Consider the following 23579-nt stretch of genomic DNA (forward strand, 5'->3'; position numbering starts at 1 on the left):
AGGGTTCTATTATTTCCCAGGCTTTTCCTCTATAGCATAATGACAATAAAAGCTTCTGAGGTGCACTGATTTTACCTAACATGACATAATGCAGAAAAAAAAAGCCCCTCTTTCTTCAACAAAGAACCCAAAGATTTCACAAAAAAAAAAAACAACAACAGAAAAATATGTGGAAAGGAACTAATATTAGACAAAGGAGGCTATTTTCCTTGATCAAAAAAAACCCCAAAAAAATGTGAGATTGAGCCCACAACATATATCTGGTGAGATGTGGAACCTCTAAGGTTGTTCATTATTGGCATTTAAAGCTACTTCCAAACAACACCTGAACATGAGTAAATGCCATGATCAGTGTTAGCAGCGGTGGGCAGTTTTACAGAAAAAAACCAAACAACAAACCAACAATTTAAAGCCACAAACTGCATTATCATCAAGTAGTAGCAATATCCTAAGTACCCCAGAATATTTATTATTAATTCTTGAGCTTTTCTATAGGTATCAACTGCTCATTCAGTCTAATTCCAGATACTATTTCTGTTCTTTAATTATCACAGCATTATTAGCAGCTTTACCATTCGTTATTCTAAGTAAGCTTTTCTGTATGCTCCTCTTTGTCTTGCAGTTTTTTAAAAATGCTTATACCAACACTTTGCAAAAGTCACAATTTCCCTCTACCAATACTGTGAGTCCCAAGATGCAGTCATTTGTCTCATGCATTAAATTTGAGGATGAAACACTTTGTTTGCTTTCCCATTTGGATTACTGTTTGAAAAGCCTGAGTGTTCTGCAGTGTTACTGAGACTGTGAAGCCACTGCCAAAACCCAAAGAAGCTGTAAGGCTTTCTATTTTCCATGTAGCCAAAAATACCTGATAAGCCATTTATTCCTATATAGCTGTCATTATGCCCAGGAAGAACTTGCACTGATCTAATTAATATCACTGCTTCCAGATAGTGATGCTTAAACAGAGATTAAAATTGCTTAAAGATGAGTATGAACACTATTACACAGATGGAGGGAAAAATTATTTGGTTAATTACTTTGCAGAAGACTCTGCAAAGAGGAGGAAAGATCAAATTCATCTGATTCAGATCCCAGTTATTTTTATATTACTATCATATTTTTGCCTGTAAATATATCTATGCATATGTACTACACACACATATACACATGTATCTCTAAGGATCATTTAAGCTAAAAAATGTGTTCCAGGCAAACACTGTTCTTAAAGCAACTAATATTCACATATATATCCTGTGCCTCAAACTGTGGGAGTAACAAGTGTTGTTTTGGAATCTAAATGTCACAGAATGGCTTGGGTTGGAAGGGACTTAAAGTTCACCCAGTTCCAACCTCCCTGCCATGGACAGGGACACCTCTGACTAGTCCAGGTTGTTCAAACCCATCCAAGATGCCATGCAGTTCCATGTCTTATCTCATGGGGAAAAAAGAAGCTCATGGCAAAAAACAAATGCAGTCCTGTGAGCAAGTGACATACTCCAAACACTCCCCATTCCACCAGCCTCAGATTCCTGTCATGCACCATGTATCTAGACTGCATTTTCAAATACAGGCACACAGAGGCACAAGTAGGATGAAAAGAAGGAAAAGGTACAGTCCAAAGTTACCCTTTCCAAGTCAGAAAACTGAAGGGCATCTTCAGGACGGAGATAAATTCCTTTAGAAGGAAGGAGGACAGTGCCTGTGGCTTTGTACACATAAACACATATTGCTGCAAGTATATGGAATGATAGAGGAGCCAGTTTAGTCATAGTGGCATAGCCAGTTTGGTACCAGGCATCACCTATTAATTGTTTTCATGCTTTATGTGACAGTAGAAGAGCAGCAGTTTTCTGTGTAACCCACATTGAAAAAAAAATACAACAAAAAAACAAACTTTCAGAAAATAGAACTAATCTCCAACATATTTTAGGGCCTTTCTTAATCCAACCAGAAGATGGGGACAAGCATAATTTGTGAAATCTGGGGACGGGTCTGGAGCACACATCTCCAGGGTCTGGAGCAGCTGAGGGTGTTTAGCCTGGAGAAAAGGAGGCTCAGGGAGGGCCTTATAATTCTCTAAATTCCCTGTCAGGAGGTGGTAATGAGGCAGGATCACTCTCTTCTCACAGGTAACAACTGACAGGACAAGAGGAAATGGCCTCAAATTGCAGCAAGGGAAGGTTAGATAGGAGACTAGAAGAAAATGTTTCACCAGTAGGGTGTTCAGGCTTTGGAACAGGCTGCCCAGTGTTTGGAAGATGTGAAGATGCCTTTCTTGGGGGCATAGTTTAATAGTGGGCTTGGCAGTGTTAGGCTGATGATCTTAGAGGCCTTTTCCAACCTAAATGAGTCCATGATTCTCTCCAAAGCTCTCCATTGTGTTTTTCATAGACAGAGTGCAAAGAAAAGAGACACTAGATTTTTGTTTGCTGTTATCAGTCCAAAAATTTTTGCTTATAGAATACAGTCCAACATGCAAGAAATACAGATGGAAAACAAAAAAAAAATACCCATAAACAAACCCAACCAAACAAACCCAAACAACAGTAACAACAAAAAATGCTGAGTAGCTCCAGAGGAAAGATTTAATTTCCCATCTACATGCCTGATGCATCTTTTACTCTTACATAACTGTTTGCTCATAGTTTCCAAACCTCACCTCATTTTTTAGTCAAGTCCTCGACTTGGGTCATGTTCAGACATAAATCTGTGTCCTATACCCACATTGCTATTATGCTTAAAGGAAAGTAATGAATGCTGCATTCCAGGTAAGTACAATGAATACAAAACCCCACAAAACAGCTGGATGTGTGTGTACTTAATGAGACAACAATCCTCCAAGACACAATAATCTTTCCTGTTAGTAACTTATTCCAAAAACCTATTGAATTTTGGGTTGTCCTTATATTTCAGTGTCTTCTCATGTGTTATGCACAGAGACTTCCACACTTGAATTCCAGATGGACATCCAAATCATCTGATATAGTTAAGCCATAATTTTTAGTTTCTTAAACAAGCTGTTCCTCACTACAAATTTTTGACAGCATTACTTGAGCCTTGCATTAAACTCCAGGACGTATTTTCTAAATTCAGAATTTAAGTTGGTCTCACAGAATGTTCTTGTAAAACTTAGCATACACAAAATAAATTTGTGTACTACCTTCTCTTATCAATACAAACGTGTATTTTGTACACATAGGAAATCATTACTCCACAATTTGTAGGGGAATTTTCAGATATCACATCAAAAAGTTACCAGTTTACTTAATTGTAGCCTGTTCTTCAATTAATTAATCCTAACCTCTATTATTCCTGTTTATTAAAAGGAGTCAATATATTCTTGAAGGCACATCTGAAGCAAAAGCTGGCATAACTCAGTGTACTGAAATACTTGCAATGCTGCAGCCATCACATTTCAGCCCTTTGTGCCTCTCACAGATTTCTGATTTAGAGCTCAAGCTGGAAGATGTCACTGGTCTCTAATTGAAACATCCCCCTCCCAGATGATGGAGTCACCCAGACCCTGCCAGCACCATTTAGGAAACCCTCAGGACAGTGCTGCTGCTGTGCAGTGCCACAGCACTCATGAGATGCACACCAGAGGGAGAGGTGTGCCTGGAGTCTTGTTTTACCAAAATGCTTTGCTTCAGTGCAGTGATGAACCAAAGGAGTCATTAGCTTTGAATACAAATATCTGGCCCTTAAAAAGACAGAGAAATGGGTGTGGATGGCACATATACCTCCTGCTAAGCAAAACAGATTTTTGAGATTCATCTACAACTTGTAGGCTGAGGTTCTGGTTCTCATGTTCCCAGTTCAACATGAGAGAGTCTCAGACTGTCCCACAGTCTGTTCCTTTTGCCATGATCAGAACAGTGCACCAAAGAGCTTTGCTCTCTGTGAAGGAGTTCATTTTTGTCCCTACAGATCTTCAGCCCCTTTGCACTCTGGTAGTGTATCTAGTGAACTGGAACATTTAAACAGTTTCAACAAATGCTGCATAGCAAGACTGAGCAAGAAGCAATGGTTGCAGCTACCAGGGTATTAGAGGAAGGCTAAATACTACACTGGGATTAGACTGCAATTTCTAAATGAAAATGTCAGAGATAACTATAGGATAAACTGAACATCAAAGGATAAATCAAAACCAAAAAAAACCAATCTTTTTTCCCTCCAATTTTGTTTTAAATGGAGAAAAGAAGTCCTGATTTGACATTTACTCCTTCACTTGAGTCATAAATAACTTGCATCTTAGACTGAAACCATGCCTTTGGTACTCTTTGGAGCAAACCTGTTACCCAAAATGGTGTCTGGTGGTTTGTTCCATGTATCTCTAGAATACAAAAATTCCTCAAGTCCTTACTTCAGTCAGATTGGTAATGTCAATCTTTTACTTTAGCATTTTATTTTAACACACACTCCCTTTGTCTTTTAAATAAATGCCTCTTTTCCTTACATGAATCCACAGAAAAAGCACAAAAACAGCCAAACATAAAAATACCATCAAGACATGAAAATCATGGCTCACTTTGCTCCTACACACCCTGCCCTTTATTGCTCCTCTGGCACCTTACTTGAAACTCCATGGGATCAGATCAGACACTGATTTTGTATTTGTGCTCTGCTTAGCACCATTGGGTTCAATTGCCCATTTTGCACTAATATAATCTCCCACTGGCTGAAAGATCTGTAAACTCAGCATAACAAAACTCGAAGATGCAATCACTAATCTTCCCCATTGCAACACTGGATTTCTGCATCTGAAGACAGGTAGAGCCCTTACCCACCTTATGAATCCTTCATCTTTTCAAGCACAGGACAGAAAGTCAATGTCACTGCTGCTTTGGTCCTTTGATGTAAGAGGGCTCAGAAAATATTTGCATGACTGTTATCCCCATATATAATTTGAGGACACCCACAGCTGCTGAGTGATCTGGATAAGTCTCAGAGAAAACACACCATGTATTTATGCCCTGAACTTACATTAGATTGATATATAAATTCCTGATTTACTTGGTTGAAGACTTACTCGGTTGACATTTTTCAGAAAGGCATCCACGGGCTTTAATTCCTTTGTTGCTTACCTGTCTAGAATTTTGCTTCAAACACTGCAAAGAAAACCTGAATACTCTGTTAGGTGTGCAGAAATCCACTAGAACCAAGTGCCTGCAGTAGTTGCAGAAATAGAATCAGGAATGGCATTGTGGTACAATGCCTCCTTTTCAGCAACCACTTTGGAAAAGGCACTCATGACAATTCCTAGCATAAACAAAGGCTCTACAAAACAAAACCAAACCAGTTAAATTCTCAGGCAGCAGGCTGTGCTGTTGAAGCCTTGTTGTGTGCATCACTTACAATCAGGATGTCAGGTTATCAACCTGATCCATGAACGAGAATGGTAACTGTTCAATCTGATTACATTCCTGTCTTGTGCTGTTAAAAACATCCACTACAGAACAGCATCAGAGTTTTCATTCTGACATAAAGACTGTAGAGTACAAGGAAAACCTTCCATTACATCACCTGTACACATACAGCAATGTTCATAATCTGACCATCATTCTACAATTCATGAATCTTGCCCAATCAACTTTTTACACACATTGCCATGGCTGTGTCTGGTGTTTCAAGGACAAATGCTACAATTCTTAGTGACCTTGCCTACCCAGATAATCTTGTGCAGAACAGCTGTAAAGCATTTTCAAAAGAGAGTGGTGTATTTTTAGCCTTTCTGTAAGAAATAGCAAGACACAAAGCATGAATCCACAGAAAAAGCACAAACATGGAACACCTAGCACAACTTTGTTTTTGCTGCTCTGGAAAATACCAGCCAAGTGTTTCCAAGTCAGCAACATGCTGACTGGTAACAGAAAACCTGAGGTGGAAGAGGGACCTCATTGTTTTCTTTCAGATTGTAACACTAATTAGAATTCCATGTTATTAATTTACATTGATTAGTTATGCACATGTATTATAGGCAACAAACTTTTCCTAACTAAGTACTCTGCAAGTACCTAATGACTAAAGGAAGCTTGAAAAGACTGTCAAGTTGGACAATAAATTATTTTGCTGAGACAAGAAAAAAATGAGGAAGATGCCAAAGGCAGGAAGAAAAGATCTGAGAGATAAGTAAGAGAGAGGGAACAAAAGAGTGGTGACAGATGGAAAAGAGGAGGAAGCAAACAGCAGTCAGGATGGGAAAGAGAAGGAGGAACAGGAAAAGCAAGGACAAAAGTTTCTCACAGCATTAGGAGGGCAACAGTGAAAAAAAGGGAAGATTTGTGCATTTGAGTTAAGCACTTCTAATCTGAAGCCTCATTTTTCCTCAGTGACTCTAGGGGCACCAGAGACTAAAATGTCATGCCCAGAGGAGCTCTGGCATAAAGAAAATGTAAACATGGAGCACTGCTCCAGAGCCCTGCAAAATGAGCTGCCACTTGACTAAATGATTCTGCTGACTGAGACACTACTCCTAAATAAATAAATAAATAAATAAGTTATTATATTTTAACAATAAAAAATATTCTATGGATCCAAGAATCTTTTGTTTTTAAAGAGTGTCCCCAATTTACCAGCCCTGTACATGGCTGGTTGAAACATCTTCATAGGTCAAGTCCTTAAATGACCTTTTGAGAGAAAAGTGGCAACAGCAAGGCATGATGCTTAAACATCTGCTGCATTCCACATAATCCACACAATTATACTGATGATGCCATGAAAAACTGGTCTCTTATTCTCCCTCCAAAGTTTCTCTTGCCTTTGGCTGATTTGGTCCCTGTTCAGCTGGAGTATGAGATGGACCATTACAAAGATCTTTGCTGTAGGGCTCTTCAAAGCACAGCAACATGTTTCCATCTTTATGAGTTACCTCTCAAAGAAGCATGAGTTTTCTGCAATTCTTTTAAATATAGAAGTTTTCCTCCCTAAAAATTATGGATGGAATTATTTTTTTCCTTTCTCCCCTCTCCAAATGACATCTTCAGTTTTCTTTTATAAAGTAATTTCATTTTGCACTTAAATACAGTGTTCTGTAAAGCCAGTTGCAGATTTGGTAGTAAGCCTGCCAATTCAATTTTTCTAGAAACTCAAACTAGTAGTGAATATTGCAATAAGAGTAAAAAAAAAAAAAAAAAATTGCAGTAAGCATCCATTCTTGTCAGACCAATTCTCCCCTTCCTTTCCCTTTCTCCTGACAATTACCAGTTTACACTTGACCAGTTTGCAGCAAGAGCAGATGCACAATCAACTGAATATATAATTCTACCACCAAAAAAGGCAGGGTAACATACTAAGGACTACCTATGACAACCAAAAGACTATAATCTGCTATCCTGCTCAGATATCTTACAAACCTTTCACTGCAGTTGCATAGAAGCCAAGAATAGCTTGCAGAAGGCTGTGGCTGCAGATAGCTAAACTGGTCTTCTAGTTTTCTTCTGCAGAAAACTTCTTGTCCACATGGGCCACAGAGTAACCAAAACATGTGCACAAACCAGTATCTAATATAGTTTGTCCTATGAGAACTGAAGAAATTTTCTCAGTGTGTTTTACACCTGTGACATCTCACATTGTGCACTCATGGTCCTCATCCCAGTCTCAAAAAGAAAGCTGAGCTATTGCAAGCTGGGCTGATGTCTAAACTGCATTTCTCAAACAACTGGATATATCTGATGTTTCTAAAGGCTGAGTTGAAGACAGTGTTATAATCTTGCAAATGTTTCTGTTTTCTAACAAGACCTCACCCAAGCAAAGCTTTGTGCTTCTGGGGCTGGGAGCTTTGAGTGAGCTCTGATGCTCCTCAGATTAGGTCATGCTAAGGGGCACAAATTTGCAGAGCTGGAGCTGCAAAGCAAAGTCAGGAAAACAGGAGATGGATACAGTTCAGGGAACATAAAACACAACAAAGAAAACCCATAGACAGGATTAATAGCAGTTGTCTCCTCACAGCCTTGAAAGTATCAGCACATTGCAAAAATCACACAGTCATGGTATATTTTCTATTGATGCTTTAGAAATAAGAAAAAGAGACATTGAAATACTGTGCCCCCCTCCCAATTGTTACAGAAATATCTGCAAAACATAAATTGATAGAACTAATTCCCAGTAATACATACATGAATGGCTAACTTCCACAATGCCCGTGTTTATTTTCCTATACCACTCTTACCACTGTCATCTTTTCTCTACTGGTAATTATCAGTAAGATTGCCTTCTATTTATTGTGGCAATGTTGCCACCTCTTTATCCCACCAGATGCTGAGCAGCTACTCCCAATCTCCTCTTCCTTTTACTGGCACACTTTGATAGCAGCTACTCCTGTCTTTACTGATGATAGTAGGAATAGTGGTGTTAGCAAGCTGGCTATGAGTTAAAGAGGCAGAAATAACACCCTTAACGCCAGCAGTTTATTTACTGCTATCCCTGATATGGAACATCATTATGTAGGGTTGCTACATAGACAAGGCCACAATCCCATAAAATATAGCAGTGGTTAAACACACAAAGGGAATAGAAGAAACCAAAAAATGACAGTTCATTGTCTGGAGGTGACTGCTGGATCTTAGTCTTTCAGGCTGCTCCAGATGGGGAGACTTCTGCCTTTTTAAAGTCACATCACTGTGATGATTCTCCAAATACACATACTTGACAGGTATAGTTTAACAAATTTATTTATCTAGTCTTGAGTGTTTTTAATAATGACTATAGAGAATTGCAAGAGAAACACTCTTTCTTTACCATTGTGCCAGGAAAGCAATAGATTCCAGATTAAACCACATGGCCACATTGCAGAAAAGGACCATGCACTGCAAAATCTGTCATTTATTTTATAGACAGAGTCTGTAAAGTACCCATTGCAAAAAAAGTATTAAAACCAACCACAACCTACTCTTTTATGGCTCTTAATCCTTGTTTGAGTTCATTGCTACAGGCCTGTTTCACACTAATGGGGACTTCTACAAATGAGCAGATTCTCTGAATTCAAGAGTAATTAATCTAATGGGACTACTAGTGCTGGTATTAGAGCAGCAGCAATACAAGATTTGCACATAAGCCGTACATTTCCCTGCCATTCTGTGAGCTACTTGTTCCCAAATGAAAACTCTTGGTAGTCTGTGTTTATTTTTGTTTTGAAGTACTTCATAATTTGTTTCATTACTGACACAAAAGCTTCCCTAGAAAGCAAAAACATTTGTTTATTTTAATTGACCCTGCCTTGAAATCATCATAGGATTTGTTTGTTGGCCAAAAACATTTCAACAATGAGTCTGATTACAAAGCTAGCTGAAAACATGGACCTAAGAGCTTTTTCTCCAAGGAAACCACTTTTATTTTAAAAGGCAAACTCCTATCCTCCATCTTCCAAGGTTAAGCTCTTTGAAAAATTTGTTTGGGCCCCCAAAATTGTTGCTAAAAGCAAACTGTTTACTTCATGGTGCATGCTGTAGTTTTCCAATATTAAGAATTATATCATTCATGTGGAGAATACACGTGCCTGCTACAGGTGTGGAAGTGCAAAACAAAACAAAACCAAACCCCCATCTTATCAAATCAAATCCACCAGATAGACTCATTGCTACTAATTGGCTCTGCTGTGCATGGAGCAAGTAATGCAACTCTGTGCTACTGCTCTGTGAGGGCTATTTGTGCACTGTGACACACTGAAATACTCTGCTGAAAAAGTGGAAGTCTAAAACAACAGCAAAGCCCAATCTCAGCAGCCAGCTCTTGTCTGCCTGTGTTAGCATCAGGGAACTCTAAGAAGGACCGACACCTTTATGTGATGCAGAGAATTAGGACCAAAACGATCCTTCCACAACCTGACGTGGTTTTACACTCTGAAGTACATTGACCCTTTTAAATTTGTTTACCATTTTGACCTTTCTAAATTAAGCCCCTGCTATTCTTTTTCTCCTGCGGACAGTAAAGCACAGAAAAAAAAATGTGAACTAGGTACAAATTGATCAAAGATTCATTAAGAGCAAGACAAATAACATATCAAGTTAAATGCACTATACCATTAGAGGATTTAAACAGCTGCTCCAGTAAATTGTGCTGCACACTGCAAAAGTAAGGCTTAATAGATAGAACCACCTCCCTAGGAAGTCAGAGCAAGCCAGGCTTAATATAGCTGATATTTCTGCATTTGAGCTATTTCATACTAATGTAATACTTTAAAACACACAATGCCACTTTAAAGCTATAGAATAAAAAGAAAAAAAGGTAAAGAATGAGACATTTGTTTAAGAGAGTCAATAAAGGTCAAAGTGTTTAATATTATTACTAATCACCACATTATCCATGTAAAATATGCAGAAATAAATTCAAAGTTTGACAAAACATAGCTGCAACACAGTCAGTGGAGATGAGAAAGAAAGGGCTGCTACCTATCCTGTTTTTCCTGTTTTAGGAAATGTGAAGACAGGTGCCAGCATTAGCTTCCTGCACTCTGTATGCATAGATGGAAGCAATCAGGAATCACAAATTAGGGTTCAATTAATTTAGGAAGCCAAAAGCAGGACTATAAAGTCCAAGAAGGATCCCATCGTCTGTTTGCCAATGCAAAGCAGAATACCTATTCAGTAGTAGAGGCACCATCTCAAGACCATTGTTCCCAGCTCCCTATGCCAATATTCAAATAGCAAGACTTGAACAGGCCCAGTTCTGGGATATCCTCATCAGACAAACCAACACAGAGCACACAATCCCCAAGACACCATTCACTGAAACGCAATCAAGGAGGTACAAAATGCAATGAGATAAATCCAGTAAAGCAGGAACTGTAGCACAAAGTTTTGACAGACAATTGGAAAAAAAAAAGTCTTTACAATGCTTAAATCCTGAGAGTTTTTAATACAAAAAAAATGATGGAAACAGCACTTCTTAATGAGATGGACAATGACAATTTCAATGGGCTTTGCATTCATGACTCAATGATTATGGTATGTCTGAGACTCCCTTTGCTTTATCTGATTGCTCTTGTTTCCATCAATACAAATTTTCCTCATGACTCTGTGCAGGAATGATAACAATCTGAAGGCAAATGGGCTTGAAACAGAAGGGTCACACTGCTTTCCTCCCTGCCAGGACAACCTCAAAAAGAACTTGCCTATGAAATTTGCCTGTACTGGACTTGCCAGCAGAGGATCATACTCCCTAAATTTCCTGTCACTGCTTCTTTGATAATGTGGTCAATGTCAGCATAGCCTCATGGTCATGACTTTCTCAGTGTAGCACATTTCCAACAGCTTTCTAAATCCCCACAGACCAAAGGCTCAGCCTTAGTGCACAGGTTGTGCATCTGAGCGGTCACACAGTACAGAAATGAAATTTTCCAAGATGCTCTTGGAATTGAAAGAGGAAGCAGAGCTTATTGAGCCAGGTGAAATGCCATTCCAGCATGGTTATCACAGTCTCTGGACTGGAGAAGGTATTGCCACACACGCCTGTGTGTGTGTTGAACACACATTCCAAACCCTTGGAACCAGCCCAAGACTGCTTTTGCAGTTATTTAGCACACACTCTAAAACCACTATAAGCCACTTCTGAAAAATATGATTTCTGAAGCTGTTAACCTTTGACTTTTTAAATGCAATTAAATCACAGGAAAACATCAGCATGATATTTCACTAGTATTAATAAAATATTATGAATGAAGGCACAGTTCCTTTTAGAAAAAGACTGACTGGAAAAAAAAAACCAAAACCAAAAACTTGTAACTGGCATGTGACTCATGTTCCTTTGAATGAAATGTTTTTAACTGTGTTGGTATCAACATTTCTTTAAGCAATAAGGATTCACCTTAGAGAGACAAACAACACCACCTAAGTCATCCTAGATTTACAAAGTTATGAAATCAACATCAATGAAAGATAAAGGGTTTCTAGTAACATTACTCAGAGTGAGACTTTTACAAAAGGGATGTCTGGCAGCAGATAACTGCAGTTAGAGCAGAAGGAAGAAGAAAAGAAGATCTCTGACTGAAGTGAGCAAGACATGAGATTTGTGAAGGTATTTTTTTAGGAAGAGAAGGCACTAAAACAGATTGACAAGAGAAACTGTAGAGTCTCCATCCCTGGAAGTTTTCAAGTTCAGGCTGGATTGGGCTTTGAGCAACCTGGTCTAGTGGAAGGTGTCCCTGCTCATGGAAATGAGATGATCCTTAATGTGCCTCCCAACCCAAACCTTTCTGTGATTCTAGGATTCTCTTACAGCTGCACTGTGACCACTCACTGATAGAATCACTGTAGCCACTATTCCAATGACAGCAGCAGTTTTGGTGGGTGTGCCAGTAAAGTGTCATGAGGACAAACAGCAAGATGGATGTGCAAAAATCCAACCGGAGAACTGTAGAAACAATTTTTTTTTTACCCCTTGGCTGTGCATTAATAATAACAAATGCATATTGCCATTGCATTCAGCATTTTAAAATCTCTTTTAAGCATTTATTAGAATTTTAAACCTTTATAATTTAGAAGACTTTTACAAAAGGGAGTGTCAGAGTTGAAATGGCAGGCTTTTAGTAAAATAGTGCACTAACAGATAGCCAAGAAAAAGAGGAATTTTATGTATCTACAAACAAAGCAAAATTGCTTTATCTACATGGACTTCACAATGTACCTTACTGAAGCATTAGAAACTTGACTAACCATGGGGAAAGAAAAAGAGATATCAGTTGCATCACTCCAAGGCTGGCAGGGCAAAAAGAAAAATTCAAATGTTTATTTTCAATTGGTGCAGAACTGGCTTCATTTTGTCACCAGATGTTGCCTTATGCACTTTTAACCTATGTGAAACATTTAACCTGGCATGCACACCCATGCGCTTTCTTGCTTCTAAAAGGCTTCGAAAAAAAACCAAGATGCCAAGTTAGATCAAACATCCCTATTTAAGAATTGGAAACATTGAGAGCACTTCTATTGAAGCAAATGAGGGGAGAATAGTAATGAAGAATGCTAAATTAATTAAAAATCCCCAATTTTTTCTTTGTTTTAACAGATACGAGTGAAATATCAAACGTACAACCAGATCAGGTTGTGCCAAACCCTCCTGAGCTTTAAAACCATAGATCCAGGACACTCCATTTGACACCTGTTGTGTGACATCCTGTTTAACACTGCTGGGCTGAGAAATTGCCACTTCTGCTCCTCTTGGGCCATCAGAAACGCAGATCTGGGGAGTTTCCCAAAGTCCTTGGGAACAGATGCTTTTCTTGTGGTTTATTTCTGCTTGGCAATGACCATTCAGAATGAAGCCCTCAGTATAGCCCATACTGATATCAGTATTCCAGATATCAGTTCAGCATCTCTTTAGATAAGAATCTCAAGAAAAAGGGGGTTGCCTACAGTGAACAACAAAGTCCAGCTCCCCAGATGAGTATGCAAAACCAATAAGAATATTGAGTATCAGGAATGACATATTATTTTGCACTGACAAAAGAGAAATAAGGGAGAAAACTTGAAAACACCTGTCAATTTCCATCCTTGATTATCATCTATGATCTGAGTTAATTCCACCCCCTGTATTGTGATCATAGCAGTCCATCCCAACCACATGTGGGGTCAAGCAATACATTGGGGTGGAAATCCTGAAAAGTCACTGTACATGTTATTTTATTTGTAATGAGAAATATTTGGTTTTCATTGTGGTGTCAGGGTTATATCAGGAGGAAATCCTCATTAATTTCTTGATTTTGAGCCTTTTTGAATGCAGGAGACCTTCACTTAGAATTGCAGTAGTTTCTGTGTACTAAATACTCAAGAATTATAATGGCCTTGGCTCATATTTTGTTAGCAAGGGCAAATTTCCTTTAAAGAAAGAACTAATTACTTCTGTTTCAGATTCCAAACTCCCTCCAGATTGCATTGTAATGAGATTCAAAAGACACGCCAGAAGTGATTTGAAGGCACATTTGGCATTTTTAAATATGCATTCAGATAAACTTGATAAATCTGTTGATACACTGTTATCTATTGCTCTATACAGTACCCTGACATGTTATTCTTTATAAAAAAATCTGCCATCAAACACCCTGCATTTTCAGTAAACAAATGCAAAGTGTTCATAAGGGACTAAAGTTATATGAATGTGGAGAAGCTTTTTCTCCGCAGCAAAAGAAAAGTAAAATAAAGAGCAAAAGTACAAAAGACAGTTAAAAAACCCCAACAAACTCAAATGAAAATGCAAAAGAGGCAATAAGTGATGACTTCCATATTGCATGGATTGAAGCCTCACCTGTTGTGAGGACGTGACAGCATTAAAAGCAGGATTTAAAAGAGGAAAGAAAGTCAAACATTCTTAGAGAAGCATTGAGGCTCTCTTGGTTATATAAATGTGTACTTCCATGCTGAAAGCTCTCTTTGTGGCAGTGGCATCTTTATATTCAGCAGGATTGCATTGCCATTCACATCACACAGAGTGTTTTACTGGATTTTGTTCTCATTAGCTCTGTGCAACAACTGAACTAAGAGTGAGAACGCTGAATCCTATTCTTTCTTGAGCATTGTTTACCAGATCTCTCACTAACTCCCAATCAGTTCCACCTCTGCAATTTTATTGAAGGCAATGAGTTTCCACAGGTATTGTCATATACCATTATTAGAAAGCAGTCTCAGTTCAGTGAGGCTTTATTGGCTTGACAAGCCATACAGAGCTTATAAGTGTGTAAGAGGAGAGAGAACATTGCCAGCTCTGTCAGAAATCAAGTAACATCCATCTAGGAGAAAGTGACTTTTTGAGCCTGAGCTTTGGACTCCTGTGCTGTCTGTCAATATCTGTGGTGCATGGGAATTAGACAACCTCCCCTCACATGTTTGTGATCGTTTAGAAAGTTTTATATTCATGCTTCATGTTTCAGGTACCAGCTGAAAGAGTTGCCATATAACTTCTGGTTTCATATTCCTTAAGCACATTTATTTAATGTGATTTTTTTTTTTCCCAGGCAACAGTGTGCATTCTATTCTCTATCATTCTTTTGTTGCTTTGTAATAACCCTTATAAGTGGTGATAACACACACACAAAATTGTTGTTCTGCTTCTTTGTATTTTGGTTAGCAAAGCAGATAATCTCAGCAACCTGCCTGAACATTTTCTGTTGCACTCCAGTACTCCCCTAATGTCAATGACAAGCCTGGGGCTCTTGGAAGGAAAATTAACATCTCAGTTAGATTGTCTGCAGGGATTTTCTAAGAGCTTCTCAGTACCAGGTATCTCTTTTCTATTGTTAAGGAAACTTCCCAGAGAGATCATTCACAAGGCTCTCCACCAGCCACACTCCCAATGTCACAGACTGTCACTGCTGGGACTGTCACCCCTTCACTGGGGTGGCTCCAGTGACCTGACAGGTCCCTGCCTGATTCCCTGCACACCACTCACAGTCAGACCAGGTTTCCTCACCAGCTCAATCCCAGGATTTCCATAGCAGAACCTCAAATGTCTCATTCCACAGAGCAGTAACACACAAAGAACCTGAGCTGGTGCCTCCAAGGAAGGACCCTGAGCAAAGGAACCCCTGGGCTCTCATCCCCTCAACTCCAAGCACACCAAAATCTCTCTCCTCCTCCCCAGCCATCAGCTCCTGCCATGTCTCTCAGTGTCCCTCCCTGGCTGTGCCACAGCTCCCTGTGCCCTTTGCTGTGCAAAGGGTGGCAGCTCACAGCCTCTTGTCTCAGGCTCCCACCCAAAGCTACCTCACATGGTGTTCCCCTCACAATTAAGTCCTGCCCTTGCTGTTACAGTTGTCTCACCTATTTTTGACTGATTTAGATCCTTCTGGGAATGTGGACTTCATCAACAGTTCCTTGATGAGACTTGGCAATGGCCTCATTGTGAAACATGTTGTCACTTAAATCCATATTTTACTCACTTTTGCTATTGACATATGTCCCCCTGTACCCACCTTCCATACAAAACAAACCCAGCTTTAAGTAATTCCAGACCCATGTTTCTTAGCTTGTTGAATTAACTCCATGAAATATTCTATCACGATCAATAACAGAAAGATAATGAAACACCATACATTATAAGCATCCAGCTATATCCTTGTTGTCCCGCTGCACTCTTTGCCTCCTGGGCAACCTTGCAGACAGTTGCCTTCAAAATCCTTTAAGTAACCCAGCCATTCCTTCTCATGGGTACTTCTGACCTTGTTATCAAATGGAAAGACCAGAATCTCTTTCCTCACATTTGCTCATTCAGCTGCCTAAAATGAGGTTCCTTTGTCAATTTACTCCTACAGCACAGTTGCCTCAAGTAGCCTCCTTGCTCCCATACTTTCTTCTGACTAAATTAATCCCTTATCAGTGTTTTCACCTTTGCCACCATCTTTGCAGTTTCTTTATTTCTATTTTTTTTCCCTAGCTGCAATAACCACCAGATGATTAGCTTTAGTTAAAGCCCTGTTAAAAGTTGTGTTTTGCTACTGGTACATGCATTTATTACATTCATTTACATTCAGTTAAAAACAAATATGCATTAAAACCCTGGAGACTTGTTTTTTAGAAAGCAGGTTATGTCCATACCTCAGATATTATAGCTCTGCATCAAAATATAGGCACAGAGGCCTCTACTAGGTTTCAGAGAACTCTGAATTTCTTAGAGTCATACTCAGCTGCATGAAATCATTAATTAATACTATACCCTTTGTCAATGGACAATGGGGACACTGACTTTCAGCAAGGTAAACTTTATTTTTAGGGGTAGGTAGAGCTGGAATAGTTTCTGGTTCAGAGCTCATGAATTCAAATGCAAGTTCCAACAGTTACCTCTCTAAAGCCCTAGGAAAGTAATTTTACCTGTTTATTTCTTTATGAGACTATTACTCCATTTTTGTACTGAAAGAATTACCTTGGAAATACCTTATTTCTAGAAAATGATGGTGTAACATCTCTCACCTCTTTCTTCTTCTGCCCCTTCTCCAAAATCTCCAAATCCCATACGACATCAAAATGCAGGAGAAAAGTGAATGGGTGTGGAGAGATGAACCAGCCTGTCAAAAGAGAAGTCAAGAAGGAAACAGTTGAGCAGGTAATTTATCCTTATAGTAAAAAAAACCCAAAAAACCAAAAACAAACCAAAAACAAACAAAAAACCTCAAGGTCATGAATAATTCAAGGAAAAGCCCCAAACTCTCCTTTTTCATAAGGAATATATTTGTAAACCTTTTTTAAAAAAAAATCAAAGTTATTACCTACAAGTTCACCTCATCAGGAAAAAAAAAAAAAAAAGATAGTTCATTGATACATAAATCCAGAAAAGAAATCAAGACAACCTCACCTTCTTCCACTTGCAAGTTTGCTGACCCATCCAGCTGCCAATCCACTGTGAACAGCCAGAGCTATGGGACCCTCCTGCATCCCAGGAAGCAGGTGAAACCTGGCAGCTCTGAGGGAGGCAGCCTCTGATAAAACCCTCTCCCACTTCAACAGCTGCTGCCAGTCATCTCATCACAGGCCTGTCAGGAATGGAAAGTATCAGCTCAGTTTGCCCCTTAGAGGTATAAATAAAGCATTCGCAAAATTCTCTGTACAAAAGTATTTTCACACTATAATTTTTCAGATGATGTTAAAAGTTTCTTTCAAATTTAATGGAGTGCAGGATTTAAAAAGAAGAAAAAGAATGCTTGGTCAAGTTTATAAAAGAAATGAACAGAGAAGTGGTGTTTCTTTCATGAAATGACAGAAAGTTGATGGTGTTCCTCTAGCTCTTCGCTTTTATTTTCCTTCAAAATGGGTTGAGATGCAAAAATAACAAAAAATTATGTAAGATGAAAACCAGAGGAAATTCTTTTCACAAAGATCTAGTAATTTCCTATCATCTTCCCACTTAAGAACCTAAACCTTGTTTTGTATATAACTTTATGTCCCCAAATAACTTTTTCTCTTTATAAAAGTCAATCACTTCTCTAACATAAAATATGCTTAGGTACAGCAGATTGTTGCATAAAGTTACACTGAGTAAGCCAATATTTTAAAATGGTTATCTAGAATTTTCTGCTGAAATTTACAGAAAAAAACAGTGTTGGTAATCTGCAAACCCTAAGATACATATTCTGAAATCCCATATTTTAGAGCAGTTCAGATCTGGGACTTTAACTTTTCATCCCTCATTAAGCTTCCTGTGTATTGAAAGATGAGCTGTTCTCCACTGATCCTGGGAACAATTATGCACATTCTAAAGCTAATATGCTGTAAGTAATCATTGCAATGACCCTTAGTGCATATAAAATCAAGTAGGCACATATATCCTAGTAAGTTCTAGGCCACAATTTATTTTACCACACAATTTATATTTTAGTCACTTTGTTTAGATTGGTAATGAAGAATGGTAAGAGAGGCCTTTGTGAAACTTGGAGAAATCAGAGACAACAAATTGTGTGAGTCACCAGCACAGCCTGCCTCCTTCTACAATGTCTAGGCAAATACTGATTATTAATATTTCTTACATTTCTAAATAAATTCTCATCATGGCTAAAATGCTGCAGTGAGAAGTGTCTGGCAATTTCTTCATGAAAAGAATTCTCCAGGCTAAGTCCTTAGTGCTTCATCAGGAACTCACCAAACTCAGTCAGTCTCTGCAAACACAGGAATCTCCTTGCATGAAACTCATTGCACACAGCCTGAGCAGGACCTTTGGAAGAAAAATGGTTCTGTCTTTCCTTGTAACTTCACCAGAAAAAGACCTGAAGGCTTGGCTTCAGGATCCTGAGATATATGGCAGCCAAGAGACCAGCTTGCAGCTTTCTGGGTTTGTGAGAATATTTGGAAGCTTGGATCCTGCCAGAAGGGAGATTCATCACAGGGAATTCTATGATGCTCTGCAGCACAAACACTTTTAGTGGAAGATCTTATGTGTCAGGAATGCAAATTAAAATACCTATTCTCTACAACAGCTCTCAGGTAACAAAAAATAGTGTTATAAAGAAAAAATATGCTACAAAGAACAAGAGCAAGAAAAGTTTCCAGAAACTTTTGTAAAGAAGAAATAAACAATGCCATTCCCCACTCACTGAATGATATAATGGTGATTGGAGAGACTGAGAGACAACAAAGAACAAAAAGGAAGAGAAAAGAAGCAATGCAAAGGAGTTACAAACTTAGTTTCCCAGTTTTGAAAAGCATTGAAGTGTGGCCCTTTTGGCTTATTTGCAAAGCATGTAGCAAACACAAGAAAACAGTGTGGAAGTTCAGCTGTGACTCACTGTGTATGTGGATTGCACAAGGACTTGATCTTCTTGAAACAGCAAGGTAAAAAGCAACATTTCTATGAAAACAGGTAGCTTTGTAGCTTTGCATCTGTATCATTTTACTTAAGTATCCATTCAAGCCTCCCATAAATTTGTGCAAACAGAATAGACACTGTAAATAATACCAGACATCAGAATTGAGTGTCAGTTTTTGAAATGAAGAAAATTCTTAAAATCAGGGTTCATGAAAATCAGGACTCTCAAAGGCTTCTTAAAGACTCAAGTATGTCTTACAGTTCAATCAGCAAAAAAAAAAATTCTTCTCCATTTTCTTCTCATTTACCCTTCAGAACTAAGAAAAACTGCCTCTGTTACACCAAAGTGAATTGTATGTATTTTTGCATGACCAAAGTATGGGGCTACAAATCCCCAGGCTCCATAAGAACCCTCAGTGACAGGGACATTCCACACCATCCCCTCACAGCTCCCTGCTGAGAGCCTCTCTCCAAAGTGACCTGTGCCTTGTTTTTAACAACTTATATTTCTGTGCCTAGCAAGTCTGGCCCCCCATCTTAGGATCCTCACCTTCCAGTCTTCCTCATTTCCCCCAAGGCAAGTCCCTTTTTGCAGGAAGAAAATAGTTAATGACACTTCCCTGTCTTCTCCTCACAGCCTCCTTTGTCATCCAAAGGCTTGGAAGCATCTCCTACATGTGGCAGCAGCTAAGTATGGTCTAATTTAATGTGTGAATTTCAGCTCATTCTTATTCAACAACAGCATCTGAGCATATGTGAGCATTTCAGCTTGTGGGTAGGTTCTACTGAAGTCAGCAGGGTTGCAAACACAATTTTTATGTCTGGCTGGATCATATTTACTTCAGAGTGATCTCCTCAGTGCCTGGCCATGGTGTGAGCAGCAGGAGTCAGTTCAGTTCTGAGCAGCCATTCCCTTGATGCACTGAGGGGGGATTACACAGATATGCATATATGCCTGTGTATACACATGCACAGCTACAGATAAATGTATATTTGGGATGCACACACATCCCACACACATTGCTTCTGACAAGATCTGATCAGCGCAGCTCTTCTTCTAAATCACAGCTAGTTTTATATTTTGATATCATCACACTGACTCCAATGGGAAAAAATGCCACCAAAGGCTTTCAAAGTCTGGCCAAACTCACCAGGTTTCCTGTCCTGGTGAACATTCACCTGTCCCATGTTTCAAAGACTTTGCCTCAGACATAAGGCCTTGATTTGGACACTGATAGACTTTCTGATAGACACCTGATATGGACACTGATAGACTTTCCCTACTTTACAGTCCAGTTCTTCCCAAGCAAGCTGTTGTGGTCCTTCGAGTATCTCTACCAGCTAGACTTTGTTCTCCTGTCAGGGCCAGGAGCCTGCTGTCTCCAGCCTTGGCTGGCAGCCTGGCTGCCTCCTGCTGCTGCCTGGGAGCCTTCAGGCAGCCCTTGCTCACCAGCTGCCCCTGCTGCCTGCCAAAGCCTGTGACCGTGCTCACAGGGGTCCAAGGAGGAGGGAAGAGATGAGGATCTGACTCCATGTTTCAGAAGGCTTGATTTATTATTTCATGGTATATATTATATTAAAACTATACTAAAAGAATAGAAGAAAGGATTTCATCAGAAGGCTAGCTAAGAATAGAAAAAGAAAGAAAGAATAACAAAGGCTTGTGTCTTAGACAGAGTCTGAGCCAGCTGGGCTGTGATTGGCCATGAATCAGAAACAACTCCATGAGACCAATCACAGATGCACCTGTTGCATTCCACAGCAGCAGATAATCAAAGTTTACATTTTGTTCCTGAGGCCTCTCAGCTTCTCAGGAGAAAAAAATCCTCAGGAAAGGATTTTTCATAAAAGATGTCTGTGACAAAAGCCCATGAGGGAACAAGTGCCACTGGGCACCCCGGCTGCCTGCCCCCCCCTGCCCAAGCTCAGCCACCCACCAGGTGTCAGAGAGGTGCCATAAGGTCTGGTTTACCAGAGCTGCCTCTGCCAAAGGCTGCCCAAGCCCTGCCCTTCAGCCTGTCCCTGAGGCCTTGGACAGCCCTGTGCCAGCAGCCACTGCTGCTCTTGTTCCAGTGGGTGCTGTGCAGTGGCAGCCCTGGGCTCTTCCAAGCAGCTCTGGCACCTGCATTTCTCCTCCAGCAGCTGCTGAGCTACTCCTGCTCACCCCTCCCTCCACCTGAATGCTGGGTTAGACCCTTAGGCCTTACACACTTTGTCCATTCAGTGTCCCTGGTTCCCATCTCAGGGATAAGGCAACGGCTGCTGCTGCTCACCTTGGCTGGGATGCATGAAAATCTCCACCTCCCACCACTGCTGCATTCCTCTTCTGCTTTCTTGCTCCCAGAAATGCCATTTCTCCCAGGTGTTTAGTCCATTCCTTCACATGCTTTGGGCACTTAGAACATAAAGGAAGGGCCAATGTGTCCAAGGAAGGGCAGTCGCTGCTATTGCTCTGTGACATTTGTATATTCAACCCTTGCCATCTTGCCAGATGTTGCAGAAATACTCAAACAGCTTCTAAAACAGTTAGAAAGAAATATTGAAAAGTTTTAAATCTGTTCTACATGCTTACTCATGGCACCAGTGTTACTTATTCTAATAAACTCTACTTGTATTTAATGCCATGCAGAAATAGAGTCTGCATGTTGAAATGCTTAGGTGATCTCCTGTTTCCTAATCAGTACAGCAAAGTGCTACAGTAATAACAGTAACAATTCCTCCTTTCTTAAGAGAAGATGTTTCTAACCCTAGATGCCCTGGAATCCAGATTCCCCAAGTTTACCTATGCCCATGGCCCCTGGGAGATGAGCATTTCTCACTGTTCCCACTCTTCCCCTTCCCTGGGAAGGCTTCTGCAAACTTGCCCCTTGCACCTCATCCCTGAGATCCTGCACTGGAGATCTAGAAGGAAGGGCCTGCACTCAGCTGTTAACATTGCTTCTCAAATTTTTAACCTGAAGCAAATGTTTAATGAAATATGAAAGAGATGCAAGAGCGAGCAGAGGTTAATGCAAAATTAATTTGCCAAAAGAGGATCAGAGATGCCAGGCTTAACTATGAGGTTAGCCATGAAAAAGGTAATTTCAAAGTAAAAAAAAAAAAAACTAAGACAGGAGAAAGAGGTGTGTAGGAGAAGGAGGAAATAAGCAAAGAAAAAAATAAAGGGAGAGACATATTTGTCTGAGTAGTCTTTTATCTGTTTCTATGATTTCTCAAGCTCTTGAGTTCTAAGCCAAGATCAATTGGGATTAATCAGTTGTATAGAAAACACTGAGAACTCATTGCAGGTTTTTAGAGTTTAAATTTGTTTATTGAGCACAATTTGGTTAGCATCAGGTGCTGAAGTTACAGACACCAACACTAGCATAGAAATTACTTTATTTAGCTCCCAGTTGGAAGTTTCTATAGCAACTGGGTCCTATAACAGAAAGCTGAGTTTCTGCCACACGAATACTGCTGCTGCTAGAGATTGTTAATACTGTATTTTTGGATCACTCAGCTGTTCCTTAATTCTTTCTAAGCCCCAACCCCCCTTTTTCTGAGGTCTTTCTTCAGCGTAAATCTGCCTGCTTAGTCATACTTCCAATTGTACCTTTTGCTCTTAACCTTTCTTCTTTGGCTGTATCAAAAACTTTTTATTTTAGTCCAGATTCAGCTTCCTTGGAAGGAAAGCAGAGTGCCCTGTCCTGCATTCTCCTGCTGGGCAGAGCTGGAGGGAGGGGATGCTGAAGTTGTCAGGAGTGTCCAGATTAAGATGCCTTTCCTGGACCTACTACTACTACTAATGAATTTATACTTAGGGCAAATTCTGTGGATGTGACTCATGTCCCAAATTCAGAACACAATCACACCTCAACCTGAAACCAGCTCATGCTTTTAGGTAGGGTCAGAGTAAAGCTGTGACACTTGGCTTGCAAAGATTGGAGACCTCATTGCAATTCCTCTGTGCGTTGGAAACTCATGGCTGATATTGAATTCCAACTGTCAAAGTCCTCCACGCACTTTCTGACTTATCCCTACATTATTGAACTGTGCTTAAAAGCTGTGGGAATACTCCATAATGAGAACTGTATTATTGCAGAGTGAACAGATGTTTCTTTTACCTGTAAGACATCTTTATTTATACATCTTTCACAACTGTGAATCAATAGCCTTTCTTAGCTACTAGATTTATTTTGAGGGGACACAAACATTTGTAAGAGGTGTTGGATGGAGATGTAAAACATTGTTAGGAATAGAAGTAGGCGTTTGGTTGGCTCAGCAGTTAAGGGTAATTTTGAGATTCCTTTCTTGGTATGTGGGTTGTGGTTTTGGGGTTTGTTTTTGTTTTTTGGTATTTTTTTAAATTGCTTTTCGTGTTG

General features: G+C 39.6%; 1 long non-coding RNA gene across 1 annotated transcript in view; it reads right to left on the reverse strand.

Annotated features, from left to right (window-relative positions):
• Positions 1-17444, reverse strand: part of LOC139593219 (uncharacterized) — an 85307-nt gene extending 67863 nt beyond the window's left edge. Inside the window, exon 1 of the long non-coding RNA XR_011680219.1 lies at positions 16893-17444. This is a non-coding gene — a long non-coding RNA (uncharacterized lncRNA). The remainder of the gene's footprint in view (positions 1-16892) is intronic.
• Between the last annotated feature and the right edge of the window lie 6135 nt (positions 17445-23579).

This window comes from Agelaius tricolor, unplaced genomic scaffold (genome assembly GCF_023055355.1).
Source record: "Agelaius tricolor isolate 1412-34295 unplaced genomic scaffold, bAgeTri1.0.p SCAF_9, whole genome shotgun sequence".
Taxonomy (NCBI): domain Eukaryota; kingdom Metazoa; phylum Chordata; class Aves; order Passeriformes; family Icteridae; genus Agelaius; species Agelaius tricolor.